Genomic DNA, 21,724 nt, shown 5'->3' with positions numbered 1-21,724 from the left:
GATGTATTCATAGTTGTTTTCTTTTTTTCTGGGGGGGGGGTTGGGGGGGAGGAAGGCTAATTGTTTTATTGATTAAACTTATGAAAAAGTTATTGCTCTATATCAACAACCTCCCTCAAAGATGTACAAGAACAATGAAATAACGGTTCTGGATAGTATGAACAGGCAAAGTTCTCTGGTTTATTAACTGAAAAAAATAGTAAATCTGTTGATGAACATCCAGATAAAAATTAGATGACTTGTAGTTTTATTTAATACATTACCTCTAGATAATTGTGTCATCTTCTTTGTCTAGCCATATGAAAAATCACAATTATCTGTTACTCGTAGGAAAAGATTTTAATCTACATTTTGACCAATAGCAAACCTTCGTAATTGATTATTAACATATTTCACAGTGCATCATAAAAAAAAAGGAAACCTTAATAGTGTGGGTTCATTTGGATGAACAGAGGTAGCAGAGAGCACTGCAATACTTGGTCCAGATGTTTGATATGACCTAGGGTAGTAAATCAGCTGGAAAGTCTCTTCTTTCCTATAAGTTGTTCTGCACAAAAGAGAGAACTGCAGTTATTCTACAAGAAGAGGAGGTAGGATTTTTCTCTCATTTCTACTACAAGTTACCTTACCTTGCCAAAGAAATTGAGATTTTTGGAAATGAATAAGAATACTTTCTGGGTCACGAGGTAGGATAAAAGACTCGTAACCTGGAAACATTAGTTGATGCTCTGAGAGTCTAACAGAGCCAATACTAGTATAAGAACAGCCTACAGTTGCCAGAAGAAATGTACATTAATGGCCAGACAGCAGAGGGAAGGGGAAGTCCAGAACAGATTGCAAAGCAGTTGTCATAAATCAAGAAGAGCACACAACATCTATATACCTGAAGAAATTTCAAGACTATGAAATGGAGAACCAATAGCTCTTAAAACTGTCTGTGAGTCCACAGGTTTGAGGAGATATTATGGCCCCTCTAATAGAGAGGAAATAAAATCTTGGGAAATCTCTATTCAGCATCAAAGACATACCACTATATTTGAAACTACTAAGGAATACTTTGGGGAATAACGGATTTTTCCTTCATATGCCTTGATTGTCTTATTTTTCAAAGAAGAAAACAATAAACAAAATAAGCTCAGAGGCTCTCAAAAGCTGTACGTAGCAAAATGATGAATGCGGTATGAAAATTCAGCTTTTTCAGTACTCAGCCATATGAAATGCTGATGCTCTAGATATCATTTTTACTCTGCCTTATTGTGACAGGCTTTTCTTGTATGTGGGTACTTACAATTCATCACACCCAATGTGATGTAACAAAATGTTATTTTCTGTGGAATAAAGTGTAAATCTATCTAAATTAATTTTTAGGGAGGAAGAACTTTCCTGATTTCCAAGCTCACACTTTCTCTTTGAAGTACCACTTATACAAAGACATTTTGTTTTGTGTTTTATTACTGCTCTTTCAGTTTGCTATCTTATCTATATGATTATTCAAAAGCCAAACAGGAAACATAAAGCCTGCGTGAAAATAAAATAAATGCCTAGAAAACTTTTTTTTTTTTTTTTTTTTTTTTTTTTGAGAAGCAATGTAAACTAGAAGGATGAGGTGAGCAGATTCATCTTATTTCCCCAGTGATTGAAAGTAATGAAGCAGGGAATCAAAGCAAAAGAACAACCTTCTCAATTTATGTTATTCCATACATAAAAATTGATGGATTTTCATATATCTGTCCTTTAAAATAGAGACCAATACATTTTATTGTTCAGACAACTTAATTAGAAGTGAAAACTTTCTTAATATACTGATAAGAAAGTGAAAAGCCTTGTGTTTCTAAGCAAACTGTATTTATTGTTTTCCTGCAGTTGGCAGAAAGAGCGGCTTCCAAAATTTCCCTTTGCTATACTCATAAAGATATTTAACAGACCATAAGTTTGACAGCTCGGATTCTATCTTCTTTGGAGTCACATGTTATACAGAACATTTTCAGTTTGTTGTTTACCATGACAAATGCAATATCAGAACAGCTTAGGGCTTGTCAAGATTTCACCTGTACAACTATTACAGTTTCAGTGAGTAGGTATTGTAACACTGAGAAGCTGGTTGTTGTCTTCCTAAAACGTTTCCACTGACAGAGGGAACAGGAATGTCAGTAGAGAGAAGTCTGGTCTCCCTGTTTTTTTTTCGTGTAAAGCACACCAACAAGGACATTAAGAATTGAGCATTTGGAAGAATTCCAAAATATTCAGGTATTCTCAGCATTCTACTGCTGTTGTTATGAGCTCAAAATTTATCATAAAATGAATACATAACATTGTGTAATATAGTTATATGCTTAAGAAAAGAATGTAAATTGATAAGGGAGGTCTCCCTTGGGACTATTTAAGCCCTTCTTAAGACACAAATGCCAGAAGATAAGGAGTTCCTTTTCACATCTTCTAAAAACAGTAGAAAAGAGAAGCGCTGGAATTAGAACTTCATTGAATACAGAAGCTTTGGAAATAAATACTGGAAAAGAGGAGTAAAGCCAGAAAAGAAAAGCATTATCGTGCACTGTCTTGGGCTTCTTCTTCCTCCTCTGCCTTATGACGAATGGTTATCCATGGGTGAGATCATGCTCTGTCAGCATTCACAGATGTGCCTATAGGCAGAGTAGATGAGGAAATAAGTGTGACTGATTCTGATTTCTGTGACTGAAACTCTTTCTATAATGTGTAGAGAGCTTATTAGAGGGGTCAATTCATTCCTGGGTCTGTCTTTCAGCACCTCTTTTTGGCATCCTTGCTCATCACAAGATGTTCCATGGATCCCTGTTGCTAGGTTTGGGAAGAAAATTTCTCCAGAAAGTATTATTGAAGCATGCTGGGTGGCCTTTTTCTGTCTTGTTCTTGACATGAACAGGGTTTATATGGGAGATTTATGTTCCAATGTTGCAATTCTGGCAGATGATATTAGTGATTTAGGAAGGACCTGTTGGAGACCTTAAAACTGTTCACCTTTATACTGAAAAATCAATGCTGGTGCAAGTCTACTGAGGATTCCTAGGTGATTTATTCCTACTAATTAACACAGTTGAAGTCTCTGCTTCCAATTGCTCTTAAGTTTGATATTTCACATAGTGTTTCTGCATATAAAGATACATAGCTACTAGGAAAATAACTGAATGAGAGAGCCGTCTTCTTAGCATGCAAAGGATGTGAACAGAAAATATGAAGAAATGAAATGTGCACGCACATAAAAAGGCAAACCCCAAATTAAAGGATAAATTTCAAAAGGACAAAATAATAACATTTAACACTTCCTTAATTATTAACCATAGTTACAGTCTGTGACTGTATTCATTTAGATGAACACTGCTCACTATCAGTAAGCTTCATCCAACTTATAGGATATTAGCTGGACACATCCTGTCCTATAGACAATATGCAAAAGAAATTGTTACTCCTTGTCATTAACAGCAACAAAATACAAATCATTTAGAGAACAGTCACACAGCCTAGTACTTAGTGATTCATTTTACCGTATAGTACATTCAAAATTACTGCATTGGAAAGCTATAATGTGATATCTCTCTCTCTTTTTTTTTCTTTATACTTCAGAGACTTTAATTCATGTGAGGTTGTTATTATTTTTTTCTTATGTGTGTGTTTGGGGGAGGGAATGTTATTTATTTAAAGAAGATGTAAAGAAGAAGACTTAAAGTGCAATATGCACTTCTTGAAACATACAAATTTACACTGAGATTCGTTAATAGATTATCTAAAATGGACACCTGAGAGAATCTATAACTTAATATTGAATTGCACTTTAAAAATACTATCTTACATAATTTTTTTAAATGTCAATCTCTTTAACAAATAAAGGAGTGAGGGTTTTTTAATTTTCTATTTTTTTTATTTTTTTTAAATTTTTTGTGGTTTCCAGAGGCAACACTGATATTCTCTATTCCAAGTTGAAAGCTGACAATAGTGATGAGGAAAAAAAAAAATTATCATGTTACAAATTATGTATTAATATACCATGGTATATGAAGAAACACTACTACAGAAAAAAAACTTAATTTCATACCATTTAGATAAAACAGACAAACTGGATTTAAGGATCCTAGACATACAAAAGTTCATGAGCCCTGATGGGATGTACCTGTAAGTGCTGAAGGAGCTCTCTGAGGAGAGTGGATTTTATGTAGCCAGTGTGAACTCTCCAGCCTAGCATATACACCTACTGCTATTCACACCCCATTGACAAAGATGCTGGTAAAAAAAGATCTGAGACCCTGGGAAGGGAGTGTCACGCAATACCCCATGCTGTCAGACCCCTAGCTTAGACAAAGCACCTGTGGGAATACGACTCCATCATCCCCCATGGTGTCATAGTGCCATAGAGTGATGACTGGAAGTACCCAATCTAGGCTTGTCTGCTTCTATTCCAGATTTTCTTCCTGTCTTTTATACTGTTTTTTGAGTTGCCACCTATTATTTTCAAAAACTTTTTTTTTAATTCCTTGGTTACTTGTAAGACTGATAATGACTTCTTCCTCTTCAGCTTTATTCTAGGGCTGGCTTTGTTCAACATTCTTATCAGTGAGCTATATGCAAGCATTTAATACATCTTCAGCAAGTTTGCTATTGATAATAAACTGAGAGGTGCACGCTGCATAACATACTTTATCTTTTGGCTATACCTGAAACAGTCAGGTACTTGAATTTGATAATTATTGCAGTTCCCTTCCAACTGTTCTTTTCTTTTCTTTTCTTTTCTTTTCTTTTCTTTTCTTTTCTTTTCTTTTCTTTTCTTTTCTTTTCTTTTCTTTTCTTTTCTTTTCTTTTCTTTTCTTTTCTTTCCTTTTCCTTTCCTTTCCTTTCCTTTCCTTTCCTTTCCTTTCCTTTCCTTTCCTTTCCTTTCCTTTCCTTTCCTTTCCTTTCCTTTCCTTTCCTTTCCTTTCCTTTCCTTTCCTTTCCTTTCCTTTCCTTTCCTTTCCTTTCCTTTCCTTTCCTTTCCTTTTTCCTTTCCTTTCCTTTCCTTTCCTTTCCTTTCCTTCCTTTTCTTTTCTTTTCTTTTCTTTTCTTTTCTTTTCTTTTCTTTTCTTTTCTTCTTTTCTTTTCTTTTCTTTTCTTTTCTTTTCTTTTCTTTTCTTTTCTTTTCTTTTCTTTTCTTTTCTTCTCTATTTAGGGGGATATATCCCCTTGGACTTTTCAGTGTGGAGAAGACCAAGAGGGGATCTTATCAACACATCTAAATATCTAAGGGGCAGATGTCAAGAGAATGGGATCAGAATTTGTTGCCCAGCAATAGAACAAGGGGCAACAGACACAAACTCAAACACAAGAAATTCCATACAAATATGAAAAATATTTTCTTTACTTTCAGGGTTACAAAGCACTGGAGGAACAGGCTGCCATATAGGTTGTGGAGTATCTTTCTCTGGAGATATTCAAAACGTGCCTGGACACTTCCTTGTGTAACCTACTCCAGGGAACCTACTTCAGCAGTGAGCGGACTAGATGATCTCCAGAGATCCCTTCCAACCCTACCATTCTATGATTCTGTATCAAACAGTTTGTGATGTTCAAATCATGAACAGAAGTTACATTCCTGTTCCTGTCTTATCATATGATAGTACTGAGTCCATGTGGATAAGATGGGTAGAACTACTCAGTGTTCATCCCTTACTGCAGCTCTATTTTACTATGTCTATACACAGCCCAACCAAGGTAACTTTTCACACAAGTTTATATTATTCAAATATAGCTTGTGAGCATTTTACATCTTCTTCCTAAAAATGAATATTATGAAAGCACATTATAAATACTTCAAAACTTGGTGATCCTTGAGGTTCCTCCCAACACAAGCCATTCTATGATTCTATGATTCTATGATTATTACAAGAAGCAAACAGCAGCAGGAGTTGCAGAGACAGCAGCTGATTAGATGAGATTTCAGCTGCCTGAGACTGGTGATTGTAGGGTCCAGGATAATAAGGTTGCAATGCTTTTTCTGAATTACTTTGGGAATAGAAAGAAGAGAAACCCTCAAGGACAATACAGAAACAGCTTTGATCATATGTCTCCCTAATGAGTATTTTAACATCATATCCTCAGAAAAGTTATGCCTGAACAAACAAACAAACAAACAAACAAATACAGTCATTCCTTGTACTTCAAGAACAAGCTCATTTTTTGTATGTTGCCACTGGCTTTCTTATATCAAAGCGATGTACAGCCACAGTTGAACCTGGCCCTGTACCCTTGATCAATCAGCTCAAAAAGAATCTGAAAGCAGTGAACAGTGTCAGCATGTAATTTCTATCCCAGTGGAACACATCAAGGCCAAGAGTCTGTGACTTGGGATTCTATCTAGTAGGACTGCTGGAGGGACAAGCTAATTTTGAATGCTAAAAGCCTTAGATATAAACTACTGCAACATTTTACTACTGAGTGTGGGCCTGAGCACACTATGTCTGAGGATAATGGTTACATCCAAAAGAGATCCAAAGAGCTGCCTCTTGGGCAGGAAAGCAAAAAGGGATTAATTGCCGAAGACTAATGAGTTCTTTGTATCCATCTGATTCAGGAGTATATGCAGCTGGGAAAGAACCAAGCAAAACCTTCTGAGGAGTCCTATTCCTGGTTCTCACATAAGAATTCTGGCAGAATTTTTTTTTTTTTTTTTCCTTTCCTGAATCAACTCTTTAGAAAATGAAGATAATATGTTCTTCTATTTTTTCTTCTTGCATAACTGAGGCTGTTATATTCCTTCACTCAGGATATGGGACAGCCTGATAATGCTTGCAAATCTCCCAGGGCAAGAATAGATACAGACAACAGTAAAAGATACGGTGGGAAGAAGGGTAATACAGGCTTTTAAAACTTCAGGATAGTTCTGGAGGCAAGAAAACTCTCTTGTTTCTGCTGCTGTCAACACAGAAAAACACAAGCAACCTCTGCCTTCTCCTAATTGTCCTTTTCCATATTAGAGGCTTAAAGTATGATCCCTGGATGATTAAAGCCATAATGGCACAGCTGAGGGGTCCTGTGCCACTCACCACTTCCCATATTTGCCCTCTGATGCTTCGAAGGCAGCTCCAAAAAGAGGAGACGGAGAATAGTCACACACAGATATCTGAGACTGTTGGCTGCATCTCTGCATGGTCTTCTATACAGCAGATGTTTTTTAGAAGATTTAGGTCTGAACCACTTATTCCAGTCATAAAGTTGAGGGTACTGACAGATGCAGAAGATGTGCTAGTGACAGGCATACTTTTATCTGGAATACTCCAGGTCTTGCATCCTAACAGTGTGATTTTCACTCATCCATACTCTTGAGAAACTAATTTTTGTTTTAATGGGAAATATGCTTAAATACATTTAAAAACAGATACACGATGGCAGTCTATTCAAGTTGCAATCTTCTGCCTCGAATATATTAGAGATCTAACAAAGCATATATGGTTACTGGGTTCTTTCTGGATTTCTCTGGAAGATCTCACAGATATGTTTATGTTTCAGAGTTTATACCACTCTAGGGACAATTTCATTGTGTAATGCTAAAATAGAATTGTGTAATCACAGATACGAGTTTCATTTTAAAAGCTAAATGAAAGGTTGTATTGCAGTAGCCTGCAATTTTGAAAACAATACATGCCAGTAGTGGAAAGCACTAATAGCATTCAGTGAGAAGTATCAGTTTAATCTGATTAAATGTACCTTTACTGGTTTTAGGGAATACTATAAATCATTTAATCCTCCTCAGTAAAATAACAATCATTAACAAAACATTGCTTATTAATGGCTGTCTGATCTATGGTTTGCAGAAGCAAGTCAATAAAGAAGTAAATTTATTTCTTCTTAAATATCAGTGTCTGACATATATATTTTTAAAAATACCTCAGGAAATAATTCTGGCAAATATTAAGATAAGACCAATATTTCTTTCTGATTTAGGTAAATATTTGCCACTTCATATCACTTCTGGCTGACACTGGTACTGCAATGTAACCATGATGGATGGTAACTATCTATTTATCTATCCACTGGGAAATATAGTCTTACCAAATTATAGTCTTGGGAGGAGAAAAGGAAGAAAAATGAGAACTCAGCCACTTCTCCAAAAGTCAAAATGTAAAATTACAAAATACAAAGTATGTTTTATTTACAACTTCATTGTGGCATGGGAAAAATAGAAAACGTATTAACAAACTTGAAACATATATAGCTTAAGAGTATCTTTTTTTGTAATGGATCAGTCTGTCAGTCATAGTTTCCTCTTACAGAAAGCATGCTGAGCATAATAAGTGGTGAAAGGTGCCATGCAGTATGACAGCTTCAAGTTCTGTAGCTTTACAAGCGTCACTGCAGTGTTAAAACTTGGAGTCCGAAATCAAAAACAAATAAATCTTACTCCCAGCCTTACCCCAAAACACTTCAGGACACTACAAGAAATGAGCAGTCAACATTAACATGCACAAGAAGAAAGATAACGTTCCCATTATGAGTATTGTTCAAAGCTCATGAAAAAGGAACAACAGGTTGGGAAGACAATGGAAAACCTACCTGTCAGACTGTTATGTTGGACAGTTTACATATACTAAAAAAAAATAGTGTGTACTTTAAATTCTTCTACGCTCACTGCAAATGTTTAAAATTAATACCAATTGTTATATTTTACTTATAATCAGCAAGTAAACAAAGTGAGATTTTTGGAGGGAATATTTCCCATATAAGCTCGTTAATTGTGACATATTATGGTGACTAAAAAATATGAAAAATCCAGAGACCTCTGGGGTTTTGATACATTTTATAATGTCTAAAATGTTCTTTTTGTTAGGAAAGCTCTATAACTTTGCTTTGAATTTATTTTTTATTGTACAAGCTAATAAAAAAAAAATCAGCTTTGACTTCCCAGGGTCTTGGTAAGTATCACTACAAAGCATAAATAAAGTTTGTGAGAATAGGACTACTCTGATTCCAGTGAGAAAAAATGATTAATGTTTTTCTCTTGTAAAAGTATTTTTGTTCTCATCATTGACTGATCTTTTCTAATTAATGCCAGGCAAACTCCTTAAGTCCTTTGTTTTAATGTGTAAATTATTCTTCAAAGGTTTCTTTGTCACTTAAACAGAATTTAAAAAAAAAATCCACATTTTCATAATTGGACTTGTAATCTACTGTCAGCTTAATAGAGAAATGGTCATTTTTATCATTAAGTATGCTTTAGGGAAAGTTCTTCTGAAGTACCAGTTTTGAGGAGAAAATGTTTTAGTCCTTTGTCATATTCTGATTTACCATGGTAATTTAAGTCTTGCATTAATTGTATTGACCTAAAATTAGAAAAAAGATATATATATTTCAGTGAATGAGACAGTATATCAGTTCTTGAACTCTCACTATGCATATATCAATATTTAATATCTGGACTCATGAAAGGAGAATATACATGAGTTACTGTAACCAAAATTATTTTTCATTATTGCGTATTGCAAAAGGGGGAAAAAATCAATTCCTTGAAAAGAACAACAACAAAAAATCCAAGCTTTGCTTATTATATACCACATTCCTCAAAATGCGGAGGAAATTAATCTTCTTTAAAAAGTGGAGAGTGGAGTAAAGGAAGTATTCGCATTGCCTACTTTGGATGCTTCCGCTTAAATGCTCTGCATTGAGCATTCTCCTGGCACCTAAGTGCTCTGTAGGAGTATGACACACTAAGTGGAGAAAATCAGAAAGATCATCACCTTATTGTGACATTTGAACTTGAACATGACTTCAGAAATGAATCAACAGTACTCTCTTATGGCTAAGGGCAGCCAGAAAAATATAGCGTAAAGAATATGTGCACAATGAGAAGGAACAGACATGTCCTTGTATACATGTTATTGTATATTCAGGATACCCCTATGGGAATGAGAACAAAGATCTTCAGTTCAATCTGACCAAGGCCAGGTGTTACTATATCACTACTAATGAATGCCATTCTTAGCAAAGTTATAGCAGCTCCCTGAAATATTCAGCCACAGGAGGCACTCACAGAAACCAGGTCCTTTTCTTTTTTGGTAATGGTTCAATCAGCATTTTTAAAGGGAAAAATGATCAATATTCATGTCAATGTCTATCTGTTTGAACTTGAATATTAAATTATTTCCATCGTTTAAAACCAGAAAACCAAGAATCCTCCTCAATAAATCCACCTAGACATATATGGAAACTGATGAGACTGAGTACAAAAAAGAAAGAAAAATGGAAAGACTGTCCAGATGCATTCAGGCATCTGTGAAAACCATCTGGAAACACGTTTCTTTGGATGTGTATTTATAAATCACTTGCCTAAGAAACTTGTTTCAGGATAAACAGATTTTCTACTCCTTTTTTGTTACAACAGAAACCCAAGCAAATTGGGTTACCCTTTCCCATTACACCCTGAACTACAAATGTGTATGTCCAAGTTACATTTTTTCTGTTTTCATCTCCTCTCTTGTCTGATAAATATTTGTATGGATACATTCTCCACCATTAAAATAATTGTGAATATGTTTGAAAACAGAAAAAATCTTCGCTGGCTATACTGCTTTCTCCCTTTTTTCTTCAACTTCTTAACTTTGTAAGCTGTTTCAATGAGAACTTGAGCTACTCTGAATTGAAAGAAACCTGTTTGAATTAGCCATTAAGTACCATCATAACACAAGTAACAACAGTGTGGTGTGTACCGTGTCTTTACTTTCATGAGAGGATCAAACAAAGTAACGTGTAGGGGTTTTTTTTGGTAGAAATTTCAATTAACAGGTGAGAGGAATATTTGTAAGAAAGGAAAGATCACACAGAGAAAAACAGTTCAACTGTGCTGAGGATTTTTTGTGAGAAGACATTTCACATTTGTTTCCATTGTTAAAAGTCAAAGTTCTATACTCTGAGAGTAAGAAAAACATCAACGATTCTAAAAGACAACAAAATATCAGTTAATTTTTCAGTAATATTTTAGCAGCATAATCTGGAACTAATGAAAGGTAATCATAATTTTCCCATAATCTCCATAGAACAAAATCCTTACCATGAGTAGTCATTCCCAATATTCCCGCAGGCTGCTCTGAAAGTAATGCCTTCTATGTTATTAAGTTTGTCCATGACATCAGAAGCAGATGTTGGTGGTATGGCAGTAGATGTTGAATCTTCCTACCAATATTCCATTACATTTTGTTTCCATGTGACAGATGGCAGCAGAGGGGCAGTCTGACAAAATGGTGTCTGACATGGAAGTGCATATGAAGCAAAAATGTGTCAATGAATTCCTCCATGTGGAAAAAATGGCCCAACTGACATTCAACAATGGTTGAAAATTGATGGAGGCCAAGCAGTGGATGTGAATACAGTGTTTCAGCACTGGTGATAGCAGTGTGAAAGACAAGCCACACTCTGGACTGATATGCACAGTAGTCACTCCATGAAATGAAGAGCGTCTCAATCAAATAATGTTATTGTACTCCTTGCATCTGTTGTAGTTTTCCATGGAAATAAATAGGAGACATTAATTTCCAAGTGACCTACGTATATAACAACTTATTCTTTGTGCAAAACATTTTGTTTTATCAGAAGATAAGGTAGTAAACTGATACAGTTGAAAGGCAGTAAACTGATACAGAAAATCTCACATCTCAAATTAAGGCTGCAGATAGACCCCCTGTAAGGACTTTAAATTACCTTCAGACAATTTTGCATAAAAACTTCCTTACCAGTGGGTTCTCAGAAATTAGAATAAAATTTACTGTTCCTTTTGCATTGTTCAGTAAGTAGATACAAATTAAATTTTACTTGATGCCATATGGTCCGTTCCTCTAAGAAAACTTACTGGAGAACAGGAGTTAGTAGAAAATCAAAACTTCAAACTCTGATTCTTTCAGTTTTGTAATGAGAATACATTCCTGATCACAAAACGTATAGACATTACAGTATCTGGTACTACAGTGAGGAATTGCTGTCTTGAACAATAGATTTAATGTCAAAGTGAAAAATCAATGAGATGGCAACAAAACTTAGAGAAAGGATGATTTTCAGGCAAATGTTAGAGAACAAATAACTAGAAAATAATGATAAACCAAAGTGGGAAAGAGTGCAAAATTGCTACTTTTAATAAAAGATACTCAAACACTCCTGAGCAATGTTTCAAGTCGCTAAAGCCTGGAATACAAGCAATCATTCGCTGTTGAATCACTGATGACAGTTACTATATAGCCCCTTTTTGTGGTCCATTTTGTAGACCAGCTTGTGCACTGTAGGATATAAAAATAAGCATTTCACTGAGAAAATTTGAATAAAGGAAAGAAAGTGAATGTGAGGGGAGCAAGGGGAGAACTTTAGGGACAGGGAGGGTGTTGAGAGAAATAACTCTAATGCTGCAAATAAAGTCAAAATTTAGTGACCCAAACTTCCATGAAGTTTGAAGGAGTTAAATAACTCATTTTTCCAGTTTTCTATCAAAAATACATTAAATTTTCCTGAAGGGAGCAGGAACTTTTTTTTTTTCCTGGATGTAAAGTTCTTCCTGGTTACAAGAGAGTGCATAAATTTGAAATAGCAAAAATCTGCTTTTATTTTAGGTACCATAACCCTTCTAATCTTACTTTTTTTTTTTTTTTTTTTGAAATTATTAAAACATATCTGATTTTATTTAAAAAAAAAAAAGAATCTAAGGAAATAATAATAATTAAAATTACATACAGCTCTAGACAGATCAGCTCAATGTGCATCTTTCTTACATTTTAAAGTTATTATCTCTTGCACTTTAAGTCATACCATTAAGTAAAAAACTTATATGCAAATGTAACTCCTAACATAATACAATGCAATTCACACCTATTTCCCACTTCAGATTTTTTCTTTTGGGGAAAAAAAAAAAAAAAAAAAAAAAAAAGAACAAAGAACAATCTCTTCTCTAAATACTCCTGGAATTTACACTGATATTATATCACAGACCTCTATCTGGGGTCAGTCTTCCACTGAGACACTGTGTGTTCTCAAAACCATTTAAAAAATGAAGAATAAATGAGAAAAAGAAAACGGTCAGTAAAACAAGGAAAAGGACAGATGATGTGTCACAAAAATGTCAGCAGCTATTGCTTGATGCTCTCAGAGAAGTTTTCAATATTGCAAGAGAGAAGAGAGAAAAAAAATTAATATATATTCATATGCTCTCCAGAGTGGAACTTGAACACAGAAATTCAAATACATTCTCTTCTGAGAAACAGGGGAAGAGGAAAAGTGGTTGAAAGTGTTCTAGATATTTTCTGTCAGTAATGGCCTATGCCCTTTCTGCTAACCTGTCTTGCCCTAGTACTTAATTCTGTTCTTCCTCAATTTGCAACGTATAAACTTGCAGAAAATAAATATACTGAGGTTGTGATCTCTGGAGGGCTCTCTCTCAATGTGATGACTGTGCTGATTCAGGAACGTGAAAGCCGTTTCCTCCCACAACTCACATTTTTCCTTTCACTCAGTCCCTCTTCTACATCTCCCCTATTCTTCGTGTGCAGAACTACAAGCGTCAGTGCTGACAAAATATCTGTGGGCAGCAGTGCTACTGCAAACACTGAAAACTATGTTCTAGGCATGCCCTTACAAAAACACACATATAAAAGAGGGGTTAAATCAAATTTGGGTGCCTTTTGTTCGATCTGCAGTGTTTAGATTTTCAGGATAGAGCTGGGTTACTTTTTTATTTAGAGAAAGTGATATTATAGGAAAAGGCTTTGTATGGTATTCATGAGTTGCATTATAATGTTTTGCTCCTTTCCGTGTAAATACCTTTGACATTTTTGTTGTTAGATCCGGTGAGTTGAACTGTTTCACTGGAATATTTATGTAAGAATCCTATTAAAAATGCCCAGTCATCTTTCGTGCAGCTGGAGCTTCCGGAGCTGTGGTGACTTCGTCACGTTCTCAAAGACAGTGAGGGAAGATCCCAGGCACCCACACGCACAGCATTAGGGGGAGTGTCAAATGGTGTAGAAAGCCAATTCTAGTTTACATTCCATCTTTTCTTAGGAGAAGTACAGGAGGGTCTTTCTGTCTTGTTCCCTGATACTCCTGGTAGTGTGGCTGTCAGTTTAAACTGACAAAGAAATTTATCCCACCAAAAACCATGGCACTGTTCCAGTGGTACACCATACTCTCAGAAAAGATCTTCTTCTCTATATCTAATCTATATTTACTGTAATATTACTGCTTTCCTGTCACTACTCTGTGATAAATTTTGGAAAGTTGCTATAGGGTGTCCATGGCGCCTTCTTTTCCTAAGGCTGTCTTGGCCCTACTCTTTCACCCTTTCTTATTAGATGTGCTCCAGATCTCTGATCATCAGTGTGGTCTTCCTCTTAGCCCAGTGTAATATATTTCTGTCTTATGCTGCAGGCTCCTAACATGCTAGCATCTCTCTTTTTGTTACTCATGCCACTTTCTAGGTGGTCTCTTATGAAAGTGGAGTAGAGGTCCAGATCACTTCCTTCAACTTGTTTCCTCAACCACACTTCTTTTGATGCCACCTAATAGCCTAATACTAGATTGTTTTTTTGGGCTGCACACACTGCTGACACATAATGAGCCTTTGGTCCAACAATATCCCCACTGAAAAAGATATCAAATTGTGCCATTCTTCATACGGATGAGGAATACCACTCTTCACAGTTCCACACCTAGACATGGAGCCAATGACCCCAGCACTTTGATTGCAATCATCCAGTAAATTCCTTATCCATCAAGTATCCATTCATCAGCTCCATGTATCTCCAATTTGGAGATGAGAATGTCATGCAAGACTGTCTTAAATGCTTTGCACAAGACCAGGTAGTAATTCAAAAGTAGTAAATTCAGAAGTAATTTGAGGTCAAGTTCATTTTTTGCCTAGGATTTATTTTTGTTTTGGAATCCTACCTATAATCTGTTCTATATATTTTATAGCAAAAGCAAATGATAGTAACCTCAGACTTTTAACGTTTTTAAACTTTTTTTTTCTCCAGGATGGCCTCTTCTCCTCATTCAGTTTTCCAGTATAACTCCTCAGCCACCTGCTATGCCTTTCTGTCTCTCATATATATCTTAGTAGTACAGAGCCAATTTATTGCTGTAGCAAAACTATTAATCAGGTTTATTATGACAGCACCTCCCCTGTGTTAGACAGTGTACTTATTTAGCAATAGACAATTAATATCTCATACAGTTTGCTATCAAGCTTGAGAACAATGCAATGTTAAGAAAGAGATGCTACCTCTTTGGGAGCAGAATGCAAATTTTTGGTGAGAGAATAGTTTAATTAGAGTGTACCACTGTGAAATGAGGAAAGGAGTTAGAGAAGAAGTAGAGAAACAAAGATTGTATGCAAGAAGATGGAGGCAGGAGAAAGATGAGTATAACTTCAGGAAAAGATTATAAAAAGAGCAAAAAGTAGGTAACAGAAGAAGAAACAGGAGAGGCCTGGAGAGAACAGAAGCCAGCGCAAGACAAAGAAAAAGAAAAAAAAAAAAAAAAAAAACCTGAATAGTTAAAAACATAAATTTCCCTAACATGCTACCATCTCTCCTTTGGTTACTTCTGCCACTTACTAGGATCGATGGAGCTTTTCCAGCTTTTCCTTATCACATCCTGCATGCTTGGTCTACAGGGCCAAACTAACCTTTAAACTAATCTTTCTATATTAAATAGATTTAACACTATTCCATCTCCCCACTGCTATATGATAACTTCTCCTGACTTGACTTACAAGCAAATTATTATTCCCAGTAAAGGGAATCCAGTTTCATCATTTAAGTGAAAAGGCTTCATTAGCGAGCAAGGTTTTGCCAGTCAGGTGATGATGCATGCTGGACACTGACAAAACTAATAGAAAGCTATGTTTCTTGCACAGTATTCTTAAAATAGTTTCTAACACTGACTTAGTGCATAGTAAGAAAGAGGTAAGACCAGTAATATAGCAAACATGTTTTCTCTACATTTCCATACAGTTCATCAGGAACAAATGTTTTAGGAACGTAACTTGGTGAAAAAAAAACACAGAAGTTTTCAAACATTTTTATTTAACTATTTAGATCACACTTAAAAATGTCTTGCAGCACTCCAGCAAATACTAAGTTATACAAAATTTGGAGAAGTTAGGCCTTCACTGAAGATTAGCTGGATTTGGATTAATTGTGTTAATTCTTCTTATCACATGACATGTAAGAAGACACAGATTTGCACAATTCCAGAAGTAATGAACACCTTGCAGGACTGTACAGTCAAGTTTACTTGTAAATGTCATAATATTAATGTGCTTAGATAATCTAACCATGATGCCTTTAGTAGTTTGGACAATACCAAATTTATTCTTCTGAATTACTTTTCTTTTACCAAGAAGACTTTCTTTTAGCCACTCAAGACTGTGAACTGATAATATTGCAATAAAATGCTACAGACACTTTTTCTGACGTATGTAATATAAATTTAAGCAGTCTTAATTGCACAGAGTAGTAATGACTGCAATTTGATTTGAGTGTTCTCTGCAATAAAAAAATGTTTTGTGAATTACTCAGTGAATAATGCATTCCACTGAGCATATTCTAGAGTTCTGAGTTCATCTCCAGAACTGTATAAAATTCAGTCACTCAATTACTTGTTGTAAATTATTTGTTCATCTTATTTACAGGCATTCTAAATATTGTGAGGTTAATATTCTGCAAGAAATTTATTTTTTTACTGTTTTTCCATCTTTTAATTTAACAGAGCACTGAAAGATTTCATACCATTACTTGCAATCCATGCTGTAAATAAGAATAAGGAGAGAAAAATATAAGAGGATGAGATAATTCTGGACAGAGTGATATCATCTCTGTCAGTCTCTAGAATAAAGACTATTTGCCAGGCTACTAGTGGATACATTAAGTGAGAAGAAATCTGCTTAATCTTATGAATTTGCCTGAAATGACCCTTTTAAGGGTTGTGTGAACAAGATGTGGCTAACACTGTATTTCTTCCACAATACTAGTTTAGAAAGAATGTCTTGAAAATTGTAATTATATAGAAATACCTTGGGACTTTTAACTAGTAAACACTGCTCTTTAAAAGCAATTTAGAGCTGTCTTAAGGAAATATTCACCATTCTTGGACTGAAGTATGAACTTTAGTTAACACAACTAATCTAGTATACAATGCCATTTAGAAAGATGCCATAATCTGAGGGAGAGGAGAGAAAGCTTCCTGGAAAAAGCTCCTCTACAAATTACATTCACTGCTCAGGGATTAGATAATTCCACTGCATCTTAGGACTTCAAAGCTAGAGGAAAAAATACACATCTAGCAGTACAAAAGTCAGAGACACATTTTGGTTGATTATATAAAGTGTGAAATATTATTGTCAATATATAATAAAAGACTGTAGAAATTCAAAAATTACTTGAAGTCAAACAAAAAAGAACTAGCAGAGAAAAATAAACAGACCAGAGAGAGACTGTGGGTGAATGTGTCTGCTATCCTCACAGGAACAATCCCACACACTGTCTGCAGACCATTAAGGGCATTCCAAGGAGCCCTTTTCCAGTTCAGCTTCAAATGACCTCCACTTGTCACAGCTGACATGCTTTAGGTCAGCAGATGCTGTATGTAAAGTGCCCTTCTTCGCAAAGCTATACTAAGCACATACCATTTGAGGAAGATTGGCCTGGCAGAGTTCGCTTTGTTAAGCTTCACAGAAGTGCTAGAAAACTTTTGGAAAGAAGAGGTGGCTTTCCTAATTCAAGAAATAGATGTACAGATAACTTGTAGAGATCACGGAGAGAATTAATCTCTGCTGGCAATAAGAAGAAGCCATTTCAGGGAGGAATAGATTTAGAGAGAATTTTAGTTCCCTACAGTGGGTTGCAAAGGAAAGCATCCAGGTGGGTTTTCGTTATCTCCAGAATGGAATCTCCACACCCTCTCTAGGCAGCTGGTTCTAATGTTCTATCACTCTCAATGTAAGTTTTTTTCTCATGCTTGTATGGAATTTCCTGTATTCCAGTTTGTGCTCATCATCCCTTGCCCTGTTGCTGGGCAAAACTGTAAAGGGCCTGCCCCAATTTTCTTTGATTCCAGCCCTTTATATACTTAGAAGTGTTGCTAAGATCTCCCCTCAGCCTCCTCTTTCCTAGACTGAACAGTCCCAGTTCTCGCTGCCTTTCCTCATCGACAAGATGCTCCAGGACCCTCATCACCTTTGTAGAACCCCACTAGACTATGCCTAATAGTTCCCTATTTTGATACTTATTCATGAAATTACAAAATTGGCTGAAATATTTTTTATGCAGTTCTGAATCATTGTGCAGAAGTGGGAACAGGCTGCCCAGGGATGTGGTGGAATCACCGTCCCTGGAGGTGTTCAAGAAACATTTAGATGTTGTACTGAGGGACATAGTTTAGTGGAAAATATTAGTGATAGCTAAACAGTTGAACTAGATGATTTTGGAGGTCTTTTCCAAGCTTGGTGATTCTACGATTTTATGAAAGTTTTAAAGAGAGCTTCCTAGATGGTCTTGAAAAGAATGCAAAGTTTTGAGAAGTGTATATAAATATATTCATATGACTGAAATATTTTATTGCATGCTTAAAATGGTCTGAGAATTTTAATATTAATTCAAAAGTATATGAGCTGAAAGAAGAACCAGTCACAAGAATTGATGACACATACAAACACAGTAGAAGAAAAATCTGATGAATGGTCAAAGGCTACAAGCATACCAATGAATAAGATGTATTTTTTGTGTAAATTTAGGAAAACAGAACTAATAACAAAGAAAAAGATTTCATTTAAACAGTATCCAGTCACATGAGGACAAAACTCCAAATGGAATTTTAGATGAAAGAAAAATTCTGATAGATGAGATACAGAGTCTAACATAATAGAATTCATTTTACTTATATAAAAGTGAACAACACCATTCTAATAATACTATACTGTAGTTTTTATAAAACAAATTTCAGCACCATAGAAAAATAATTCAAGCAGATCCTTTTATCTCTTTTTTTTTTTTTTCTTATTCAGAGTCTGAAGCAACAGATAAAAACTTGAACTCTCCCTTGAAAGTCTTTAATTAAAGAATGTATTGACTATATTTCAAAGAAGCAGCATGGAAAATAAAGTTAGTATAATAATCTGCCAGGCATAATTACCATTGTGTAATTCACAATGAATTCTTGTGCTTATATTTATTCATTTTTGAAAGTTTTCTTTCACCAAGACTCAACAAGTATTTAGGAAATAAACATTTGCAGTACTCAAATGTTAGCTTAGTAGCAAAATTTATGGAAAGACAAACTCTTAATAGCACAAAAAAAAACCCACAACACCTTGGAATAAATGTAAAAGTGTTTCTCAACTCTTTTGTTCTCTTAGTGAGTGTAATTGGCATAGAATGCATTAGTAATGACGCATAATCTTGGACTATTTATGCCAGCTTGACTTTCTTTTCTTATTCTTATGAAAAATAGCCAAGTGAAAATCTTTTTGATATAGTGTGCAATTATTTTTTATTTATCCTACTATGTATCTAGGGCACTAACGGTGTGTGCTTGTATATAAATATTTATGTGTAGCTATGTATGAGATCAGCATCATCAGGTGAGATCAAAATCTCAACATGTTTTCCTCCACACTAGCATGATGTCATGGTTTTGTGATTTTTGGTTTTCGATATTCTACAGCATGACATCTTGTAGTGCACTGGGAGTTAAAGTGTTAATGTTCCGAGTATTTGACCCTGTACGTTTTGGAAGTCATGGGATCTGTCCCTTCCTGGTTGGGCGGTCACTTACTGCCTTGCAGGGGGGTGTTGGAGTGTGTTTTCCTAGCGCTACCAAGCTTTTCAGGTTTGAATTGGTCTCAGGAACTCTCTCTCTCTCTCTCCTATTTTATTTATTAGTCTCAATTTCAATTAGATTGTATTATATCATGTTATCTTGCATTCTGATATCATAGTTAGTAAAATAAGTTTTCCTCCATAGATCATTGCCGCTGTTTTTTGTTTCCTTCCTTGAGCCCAGCTCCGATCTCCCTACTCCTTTTCCCTTTCCCTTTCCATTTTGTGGGGCCAGGATTGGGCCCAGGGGGCCTACTGCCCCCCTGTCATGGGCATAGATTGATCTAGTTAAATTTCTGACACATGAAAGTGGCCAAAAACTGTAATATATAACTACCTAAAAACTATTTTTTCATCAAGTTGATGACAGATATTTGAAGTGCATCTGCAGCTTTTTATATTTCTGTAGTTATATTCATGTCCATAAGTAAACATTCTGTTTATTTCCTTTCAGTGGTTAAAGGCAGTCTTCAATGTATTCTCAGAATAGCAAGAAAGAAAAGTATCAATCTCTGAAAAGAATGTAGAAATTATTTGTGTTTTTCACTCCAAAGTCAGGACAAGATCCAAATTGCCCTGTATATGCAACTTCAGGATGACCCTGATCTGCAGCACTGGTCACTGTGATCTGAGTCCCTTTCAAAATAATATTTCTTCCTTGAAAAAAAAAAAAAAAACATAATTTGAACAAAGATGGCGCATGAATGTGTTATCTTGGCATGGGTATTGTTGTGAGCATTGGGCCTGGGGAAGGAACAAAATGCTTTTATGCCCTCCAAAAATTGCAGATGAGGAACAAAGAATAGTCTGCACTTTGAATAATAGGAAGAAACAATGGAGAAGAGCAAGAACAAGGATGATCATTGTCTTCTCACAGCTCTCAGGAAATGAAACAAGGTTGCATTATATATTTATTATGTAAAACAACATAATTTGTGTAATATATACTTATTTTTACAGTTTTTAGAATAGTATATATCTTTATCTATGTGCATATATATATATTTGTAATATATTAGCAGCAGATGGAAACAGAAAATATACTGCTGCAATTTTGTTTAGCACAGGTTACTTTTTTTGTATTTTATTTCATCATTATTACTCTATTTTTTTATGAGTGGATCTTTTTTCAGATAATGGGAAAGGACTCTCAAGAAAAGAATGCATACAGGATGGGATATTTAAATAAAATCAGCTGACAAAAATAAATAACTGTCCTGTATTAAAATAAGACAGAAATTGTCAGCCTGACCCTCTCTGTGGTTTTGTTTTGGTTTCTATTTTTCTTGTGACATCTCTAGGTAAAAACTACATCTACACCTGTATGATAAAGCAGAGTACATCATAGAAACAGAATTAACACAGCTTTGTACAGAACATGGGTAGGTTCCATACCTTTCTTTTGTTGTTACTGTTATCTAAGATTTCAAATAATTGTAAAGTGCTGTTCATTCCATCTGCCTTCAGTATCTAGGATCAAACTGCCATAGCAGAGTAAGTTCCCTTTGTAAATTGTACTTTCTTCAAAGTGATAAACAAAGTACAGGTTTTGAAGTTTTATAACTCACAAATTAATTTTAATTAGTGTAATTGTAAGCTAGGGTAGTCAAGTAGTATTTGAAATTAGACTACAGTTCCTTTATTGATGGTAATCCTTATTACCAGCATGATGACAGAACACATCATGTCTTACCAAATGCATATGATAAGCATTTACATCCTGCTTCTGATGTGGATGCCATCAAAGGTGCTTTTTATGCAATCTGAAAATCTTCCCAGAGAAAGCACATGTAGTCATGCAAATTGATCTCATCTTCTGTATCTTTCAGAGGAAGCAAAGATATCCCATACAACAAGAAGGTAGATGAACCTCCTATCAG

The sequence above is a fragment of the Meleagris gallopavo genome, chromosome 3 (genome assembly GCF_905368555.1).
Source record: "Meleagris gallopavo chromosome 3, MGAL_WU_HG_1.1, whole genome shotgun sequence".
NCBI lineage: Eukaryota > Metazoa > Chordata > Aves > Galliformes > Phasianidae > Meleagris > Meleagris gallopavo.
This window is presented reverse-complemented; position numbering follows the sequence as displayed.